This window comes from Petromyzon marinus, chromosome 83 (genome assembly GCF_048934315.1).
Source record: "Petromyzon marinus isolate PM22_M1 ecotype Great Lakes invasive population chromosome 83, UKy_Petmar_22M1.pri1.0, whole genome shotgun sequence".
Taxonomy (NCBI): Eukaryota; Metazoa; Chordata; class Hyperoartia; order Petromyzontiformes; family Petromyzontidae; genus Petromyzon; species Petromyzon marinus.
In genome coordinates, this window is record NC_133748.1 from 6,947,320 (window position 1) to 6,957,201 (window position 9,882).

Sequence of the window (9,882 nt, forward strand, 5' to 3'; positions counted from 1 at the left end):
AACAGGCAGGAGTGGTTAAGGAGCAGTTGGGGTAGTGATAGGGGTTGGGGTAGTGTTAGTAGGGGTAGTGATAGGGGTTGGGGTAGTGTTAGTAGGGGTAGTGATAGGGGTTGGGGTAGTGTTAGTAGGGGTAGTGATAGGGGTTTGGGTAGTGTTAGTAGGGGTAGTAATAGGGGTTGGGATAGTGTTAGTAGGGGTAGTGATAGGGGTTTGCGTAGTGTTAGTAGGGGTAGTGATAGGGGTTTGGGGTAGTGTTAGTAGGGGTTCTGATAGGGGTTTGGGTAGTGTCAGTAGGGGTAGTGATAGGTGTTTGGGTAGTGATAGGGGTAGTGATAGGGGTTGGGGTAGTGATCGGGGTTGAGGTAGTGATAGTGGTTGGCGTAGTTATAGGGTGTGTTATAAGAGTAGGGGTAATCATAGAGAGTGTGGTAGGGGTAGTGATAGGGGTTGGCGTAGGCCTGTTCATAGCTGGGAGCCGGGGGCAGAGAGTGGTAGTAGCAGCAGGAGGACAATGATGATGATGGACTAGGGGAGAAAAGAAAGGTATTCAAGGGAGGACCGGATTCGACACCGGTATAAACCGGCTGGGTCGTGCCAGAGTGGGGATCCAGGATAAGCATCTGCAGGAAAGATGGCGTTCCGGTAGCTCCCAAAAACTTCCAGTGCGCCGTGGCCTGCAGTCGACAGCCGGCTTGATACGAACGCGTGCCAGGCAACTTTTTAGCTCCTCATGTGGTGCAGCAAGGATACTTCAACCAATGTAGCCATTAAGACTGCGCAGGTTTCAGTGGCTGTGCTGTGCAGCTCTCCAGTATGAGTTTGTGAATTGCACAATGTCCAACGTTTTGACCCATATGCCTTCCATCACGTGTGAATGAACATTGAGTGGGAGCAGAGAGTCGCCTCTTCTGAGCTAATTGAAGAAAGCCTTCATGGTTTCCTGCGGCCGGGCAATTGGGCGATCTACCCCCGAGGCTGACATGCATCGCAGCGCCGTGACCTGATATTAAAGTTACGTGGTCACGGCAGAGGCCGTTGAGCCACCGCGAGTGAAACCGCACACACACGGATCGGAATGCCTTTGTTAGGATTAGGGATCTAGATAACAAAGGGACAAGAATAGCCAAGCCTCTGAATGGACAGACGGCACGGGTGCGGAAGCATCTGAATGCCTTTTGTTATAGGTGAGATTATGGATCCAAATAACAACGGGACAGGAGCATTCCGACATCTGAATGGACAGGGCAGCACGGGTTGTGGGAACAGTGGAACGCCTTTGTTCTAGGCAGAATTAGGGATCTAGAAAACAAAGGGACAAGAATAGCCAAGCCTCTGAATGGACAGGGTGGCACGGGTGCGGAAGCATCTGAATGCCTTTTGTCATAGGTGGGATTATAGACCCGAATATGAAAGGGCACGGGTGGGCGAGTACGAGCATCACGGAATGCTTTCGTGATAGGGTGGATAAAATGCGGAGGCAGAGTTCTTGAAATCATCGCGGTCCACAGAGCAGGAGAGTCAGCCGTTCGAGACGTCTGTGTGACGAGCTTCAGCGCAGCCAGGCTCAACCCCCTACGGAGACGACCCACAGCCTCGCCCGTCTACAGCTTTCAGCGCAACAGAGTGGAAGTAAGTATAAGTAAGAGAGAGGTGAGTGTGAATGATTTAATCGAGGGTAAAGAGCGGAGCGATAGGCAGGATAAATTGAGCCTAGGATTCCCGAAGGATAGGCTAGGAGGGCCTACTGACTCACACAATCACGCATAGTTTAACGGGTTACTCGCGGTAAATAAAATAACTAGTAGGGGGATAAACTGTGTCGTGTGGTCTTTGGGAGTGTGAAGAGGAGGGTAGAGCGTGCTTGGTGTTCGCGTGCATGTGCGGTTGTTTACCACGAGGCGGAGTGTTCAGCGTGCGCATGCCTACGCGACTGTTTTCGGTGGTATTTAGCGCTCGCATACCTGTGTGATTGTTTACAGTAGTGCTTAGCGCTCGCGTCCCTACGCAACTGTTTTCGGTAGTGTTTAGCGCTCGCATACCTGTGCGATTGTTTACAGTAGCACTTAGCGCTCGCGTGCCTGTGTGACTGTGTTGCGGTCGCGAGCCTGCGCAATTGTCTATAGCGAGGTAGCGAGCTAAGCGCCTGGCGTGCGCGTATTCGCGCGGCTGTTTAAACGGCCCTTTAAATCGGAGCGAAGTGACCCCCTCCAATCAGCAGCACGCGCACGGCAGACACCAGTGGCCTCCCACCCCCGACTCCCCACTCCCTCGCGTGTGATTGGTGCATGGGACTCGGCAGGTAGCAGCGTCGAGTTTGTTATTGCCTGAGCGCGTAGAGCGTGTGTGTGAGGGAATCACGCATCGGCGCGCCATACCTGTTTGTTCACGTGCGGGACTGGGTTTTACTTTGCGAGCGCGCTCACCACGGCACGCCGCCACTGAACAGCGTAGCGCGTTGTAAGCGTAGAGCAGGCAGCCTCACCGATTGAAACATGCCGACGCGGTCAGCAACCAAGTCGGGGGTACAGGGGGGTGAGGAAGTGGAGTCCGGTAGCCCGGACCTCACAGAACAGCCGGGGGGTAGTGGGACGAATGTAGCGGGGAAGTCGGGAGACAACGGCCCCGACAATTCGATGATGGCGGTGGACGGTAGCCCCCACAAATCTCGCGGTCAACCGTCAATGGTCGAGCCGCCACAGGGGGTGCAATTGGCCGACCTCTGTACCTCGATAAACTTGGCACGAAACCGCGAGAGTATTCAGCACTAAATTCACAATGGGAACAAATAACTCCAGCCATTTTAGATAAATCAATTGATCGTGTATTATAGCAAAGAAATACAACTTCTTCAATCAAACTGTATCACTCATCCCTCAATGATAATCCCCAAAACAATTATTAAATTAACCCTATTAATAACCAATTAACACTAAACTAAAGTCATACTAGCATTAAAACGTCAGCTTTATAACAAACAATACACTTCAATATAATCACAAACCACTAACCTAACCTGCCAATCACAACCAATCAGCCAGTAATCAACTCTGATTATTGTTGGTTATTTCAGTAAGTTTTTGAGCCAGATGGCCAGCATTGGGCAACACTTTTCACCAAGGAAACTGGAGAGCAGAACAGACTAACTCTGTGTTACTAACCTAACATCAAAACTTAGAATAACATGTTTAAGAATGACAGTTCAGAGACAATAAACAGCATATACGGTTGAACATCAAAAATAAAATAGCTTTTTGTTAAATCTCATTAATGGTCCTCAAAATCTATCCGGGCCACTGTTGTTGCAGTGCCTAAGTTGGCTATTATTGTTAGTTAATTTTAAAAGCACCGCGAGCCACCAACTGAATACCGTAAAGAAAATGGTTGCACTTTAAAAGCAGTAACCTTGAAGGCCATTAATGATGGGAAAGACATATGGAAGGTAAATTTTCCCTCCAGATGACAACAAAATATTGATCATATTCAATATTGTGTAGAGAGGATAGACTTCCTTTTTCTCCGTTCTGCTGAAGGAAATTTTACTTTAGTGAGCTCATCACGGTGCTTCGTGGAATGAGGTAGCCTGGCATCTGAGATAAAACGGAGGATAATAATAATAAAAGTTACATCAAGATTATTCAAGGCCCAGACTTGTGACGCATTGATAAAAATAGATCAGAATGTACCACATGGCTCTCATTGTGACGTCATGGCACATACTGACTGACGTGGATCTGGAAGCTGTTTCACACGAAAAAGAGCTGCTGTGAATGTCTCATTATGCCGTGTGCAATCTCCAACGAAACGTGGGGAATTAAAAAATAAACCTTACACGCGTTTCCAACATCCTAGTTGGGGCGCCGCGGTGGCAAGGTAGATGTTATCTCCCTCGCCTGGTATGCAGGAGGTCGTGGGTTCAATCCCGTCCCTGAAGCCTGTTGTATATGTCGAGTTTGCGAGTGTGTCTCTCCCTGTCCCTGTTGTGGTCGGGTGAATTTTTCTCCGGTTTTCCCTCCACATTTAGAATCAAAATTACACGTTCAGAGTATTTGGCTGCTATAAACTTCCACGTGATGATAAGCCACTTGGTTGAGCTAACATTTGTGGTCAGGTAGCTTCTAAAAAAGAGCTGCATAGCTCAGTGTCCCTTACCTGGGAAAATAGTTTTAGTTTAGTTTAAAGTTGGCCAACAACTTCCTTGATTTGATCACCTCTACTGCCGGGTGGCGATGGAGGGTTATGGTTTAACTTATTTTTGTACTTTATATCTACACAAGAAGATCTCACCCACAAAAAAACTGGTTAAGCTGGAATCACAATACAGCACTGGTCGTGAGAGTATAATCTTGGAATTAAAACCAAAATTGAACATCGTGCTTAAAAAAATGAGTGAAAAACAAAACAAAAACTCTTCAGAGAGCTTGAATGCAGCGGTTGTATCACGGGTAGTTAGTCCATTACAAAGACAAATAGACCCCGTGTAGCCTTCAACAGACTGTTGGGATAAGTGGTGTTGGTGAGTAGCACGTATGAGGACCAGCATGAGGACCAGCACGGCACATGAAGGAGTGGGTGAGCACATCAACCGCCTTTGTCTCCCTGGTGGACGTATTTATACACCACACCAGGTACTCAATTGAGACTGCGTCAACCTACGGGAGGCCGAGGACCAGTTCAAATAATCATCACTGATGGTGGCCTTGAGCGGGAATCGAACCTTGGTCGCCGGGTTCGTAATTTAGGTCGTTAACCGCTACAAAACCGCTCCCCACAGTTTGTTATACTATTACCAATACCCGCCATTCGCCACAAACTGATGGTGATGTCACCATGGCGCCTGTTCCAGGCCAGGTGCACTGTAAGGCTACGTGAAGTGTTGAAGGCTCGCAGGTGCCATGGGTTGAATGACTGAGATAATTGGAAGATGTATACTGTGCCAACTTGCTGCATTTATGTTGTGAGCATCGCTCCTCTGTCCTTCGTTGTTGTTTGAGGGCAACTGCCTCCAACTGCCCAATAGCATCCTTCACTAGCCTCTTCTATCGAGGCCGATCTTAACACTGCTGGCACCAGTCTTTGGCAAGTCCAATCAGTGCAACATCATCCCGAACCGCATTAGTGCATCTCTTCTCCAGGCCGTAAAATGCTCGTTGAGCCTCCTCTATCTGGTCAAACAGAAGTTGCTTGGCCATGCGATGGCTGGGCATTTGGACTACTTAAGTCAACACAACTTTACCTGCCAGAGGAGCTCACTGATGAGAATGTGTCCAGATCTTTCGAGGATTTGTGAGCCCCTCACACAATCCAGCCTGGTTAAACCCAGGATGGATCGTTGGCAGGAAAGCTGAATGTTTCTAACCAGCACATATATTCCAATAAAGGGGTCCACTTTCACAAGCGTAGAGAAGAGAGGGGATGACTGTCGCCGAGAAGACTCGAAGCTTTGTGTGGAGCGACAGAACAAGTAGCTTCCCCACAGCATTATGCAGCTGATGAAAAGATAGTGCCGCCCGGCTAATTCGGAGTGAGACCTCAACTGTCAAACCGGAGCTGGTCATAAGCACACTGCCCAAGTAGAGAAAACTCTGCACTCTCCACAACTGCCCCATCAACAATGGGGAGCTGAGGAAGTGGAATGTTTGATGGCACAAAATACCCAGAACCAAAGAGTATAGGTGCCTAGTGTTTTCTGGGGCTGATAGTAAGGCTCCACCTTTTAGCAGCACACTTAGTAGCACACTCCAGGTCAAGCATCAGGGCCTCCAATTCCTCCTCTTGAATGATCAGCAATTACCAAATCATCGGCATACATAACATGGTTGACCAATAGGGAGCCATCCCTCGACCACATCTGAGCATCAATCAGCCTCCCATTGTATCTGTACCAGATTGAAATTTCTTTGGTACAGCCATATAAAGCTTCTCAAACCGGGCATCGATCAGCCTCCCATTATATCTGTACCAAATGGAAATTCCCCCAGTACAGCTATTGAAGGCTTCACGAACTACGTGGTCAAAATAGATGTTAAATAATGTGGGAGCCAGAGGACATCCCTGTCGCACCCCAAGGTGTACTGGGAACAGCTCTGACTCCCGGCCATGCAGTTTAACCTGGGCCTGCACACCATCATGAAGGCTCTTAATGATTGTGAGCAGAGAGTCAGGGACTCCGAAAGCACGAACAGCCCAGAGTCCAGGCCTCTTAATGGTGTCATAGGCCTTGACCAGGTCAATAAAGCAGAGATGTAGGTCTTGTGGGAATTCCCTACGCCTCTGCTGCAGCAGACGGACAGAAAATATGGCATCTGTGCAGGACCACCCTTTCCTGAAACCACATTGGGGCTCTGCAAGCATCTCCTCAGCGTGCCTGGGAAGATGTTGAATAATAATCCTTCCCAGAGGGGGGCAACTAGAGCATCCTTCCAATCCTGCGGAACTCTTCCTGTGGTCCAGACATTTGTGATGATGTCATGTAGGGCAGTTTGCACACAGATGCCACCCTCCCTCAGCGTTTCACTTGGGAGATCGTCTCTGCCCGGCGCTTTTCCTGTTCTCAGACTCCGGATCACTCCTCGTACTTCCTCCACAGATGACACTTCAGGTAACCACTCAGAAGGGGTGGCTAATTTGGCCAATATTTTAGGCACCGCAACCCTATCAGGGTCGTCTCCACCTCGTCCCATGATGTTGTCTGGGCTGAGGGAATTACTCTCTCCCAAGACCACACAGAAATGCTCTCCAAACCTACAGACCTGTTCAAAGGGGTCGGAGATTGGATCGCCGCTCTTTCCCGTAAGGAAAGTAATAGGTGAGGTGCTGCAAATTACTTTATTAATGGATTTAGTTAATCGTGATTCGGACTGAGGCAGATTCCATCTTGTCAGCAACCCGCAGCCACCACTCATCCTTACAGCACTGCATGGCTCTTCAAATCTCCGAGCTAAGGCTGCGGTAAGCCTCCTCATTCTCTGATATTGGATGTTGTAGACAACGGGAGTCAGCCTGTCGTTTTCTCTCAACCAGCTGGAACACTTCCTTCTTAAGCTGGGGTCTCTGGGGAGATGTTGACTGCATACCCAATGCAGCTATTGCAGCTGCATGAGCCACAGTCATGAACCTCACCCATTTCCCCTCCGCATCAGGATGGGGGATGCTGCCAACCCCAGCTGCAAGCGATGTTGAAATTGCCACTTGCAACTATCCTCAGCTAGCTGATACCAGGCCACTGTGTGACTGGCAGGCACATCTTACAGATGAGAAACCAATGGTCAGTGGGCAGATCAGCTCCACGGTAGCCCCTATATAGTCCAGCAGATGTTCTTGCTTGGACCCGGCGTGCATCTATAATGTTGTGTGGATGCGCCGATTCCAGAACAGGGTGTTGGTAATTACAAGCCCATCGGCTGCGGAGATGTCTAGCAGCCTCTTAGTGTTAATATTGAGCTGATCTGGCCCATGCCTTCCGATCACTCAAATCTAGGTGTCTGCATCATGACCCACTCGGGCATTAAAGTCACCCAACAGGAAGACTCCATCCTGAGGGGGAAATTTAGCTAGCACCTGGGACAGGAGATTTTAGAAGGCATCTGACTCATCGGCCTTGTCTGCATCTCTCTACTGATGCTCATTTTTGGTGGGGGCATAAGTAACCATTACCATTTCTCACCTCTTGTTGACAGGGAGGAGAGTCCACAGTAGCCTGTTGTTGTATATGCCGGGTCTTTAAAATTTGAAAATAATCCAAAAATAAAAAAGATCTCCAAAATCTTGAATAAACACAAGATCCAGGTCCGTTTCAACACATTACATAAAATCCGTGATCTGGTTCCGTCTGTAAAAGATGTGATTTCGGACATACAATACCCTGGTGTCTACAAACTAAGTTGCCTCTGTGGTAGTAGTTACATTGGAGAAACCAAACGCCATGTCTTGGACCGCATTCGTGAACACAAAGCAGACCTTAAACACGGTAGGACCAACACCTCGGCCGTAGCAGATCATTGTTCTAATTCAGTAGGCTCACATGCCATTGACTTTTCCAAGACAGAGGTTCTTTGTAAGCCATCTGGCTTCCATGAGAGATTCGTTCATGAGGCTATCCACATATACAAGCACAGAGACAATTTCAACCGAGAAGATGGATTCTATCTTAGCAATCATTGGAAAGATTTGATAAACCATTTCAGGTCTTAATTGATTGTTCACGCTTACAGTGGCTTTCAGACAGCATACATTATACAAAATTTCGTCTCCTCCCTCCTCTTTTCAGAATATAGATGGACTAGTACTAAATAAACTGCCAAATCGTTGCACGTGGCGCTAACGTTTTTATAATTAAATAAATGCGCCGTTTAAAAATAAATTTATGCAAACCAACACAGCTGAAGACGACCGTTTGAGTTATGGTCGAAACGTCGTGAGAATTTTTTATTGTTTTATATATCCCTTCAATGTGACTTTACCGAAAAAACTAAGAATATGAATTACTGCAGTCACGAAAGCTTTAAATAAAAAAATAAAAATGAAGTTGGGGAAATGTGTAATTATCTGAATTTATGCTAATTTATGTAATTATGTGCATAAATAATGCTAATTAAGAATGTATCATCGTATTAAGTTTACGATTATGCTAATGCACACCGTTATGATCATTATGCCCTGCCTCGTTGCCGAGGGTAGTATTATCAATCGGGATCATACAATTAATTGTATGCAGTTTTTCTGGTGTGCTGTAAGTATGCGAGATTATGCTTGGCTTCGTTGTCTAGGTTCGTATTATCAATCTGTATAATACAATTATACTCGCTTAACATTTACTGATTATGTCTTAGTGTTTTTATGTCAGGTCTCCAAATTCAAATCTCACTGCAGGATACAGTTCTTACAATTAAGATTATTATGCATGACCTTAGGAAGGCACCACGCAGACACTTCTGTGTTAAGCAATTTTAATTTCTAAACAAAACCTTAACCCTCTAATATGTGAACTCTTATGCTTGGAATTGTCAACACTACTCCTGGAGATGTTCTCTTCATTTGATCCATACATTTAACCCTCAATGATCAAGTTTGTTAACTGGGTAACAGTACAATCGATTATTCCTCGATTGTACTGTTAGCGAGCATACACGGTGAGAGGAAAAAGTCCTTTAAAAAATTTCATGCAACAATATTCATAGGAAGGCAATAAAGAAACATGTCCCAAAGGCAAAACATATACGGCAATGAATTCACGGGGAAGATTACATAATTAACGAAATATTTGGAACAATGGTGTGCCTCAGTATGCCTGCTCCAGCAAATACTTATCAATTGGCTAAGGCTTCAATAAATTCGCGGGCAGATTATGTGCTCAAAAGAAAGATTGCAACACAATATTCTCCCTGTGAGTGTGTAGATTCGTAACTTAGGTTTCTAAACGTTTAGTTTTCATCGATGAATTCATTGATAATATTTATGCAAATCAAAAGAAAAATAACTACTAAAATACTTCTAAGTGACCGTTTCCCCGTAACCCAATGGCAGCCGTGTTCTTCGTTATCAGTTGATACTTGACGCACTTATCATGAGTCTTCTTACTATTAGTCCGGGTATATGTTATGTGTGGTTGGTTTGTCTTCTTGATCAATTCTTTGCGTTGTAATGTGTGGGTGTGTGTGTATCATACGGGCAGCTTGGCTCTCCCTCTTCCTCAGGTCTACAGTAGTTCTGTCCACAGCTGGGTAGAAGAGTTGGCACGACACTCGCCATCGGTGCGCGATGATCCTGTCGTCAGGTAGCACCCGCAGCTCGTCCGCTGGCAGCTGACACCCTTGCTTGGTGGCGCTGGTGACGCTGCGGCGTGCTCTCTCCTGCTCCGTCTCTCTGGCAGTGTCGATTGCGCGT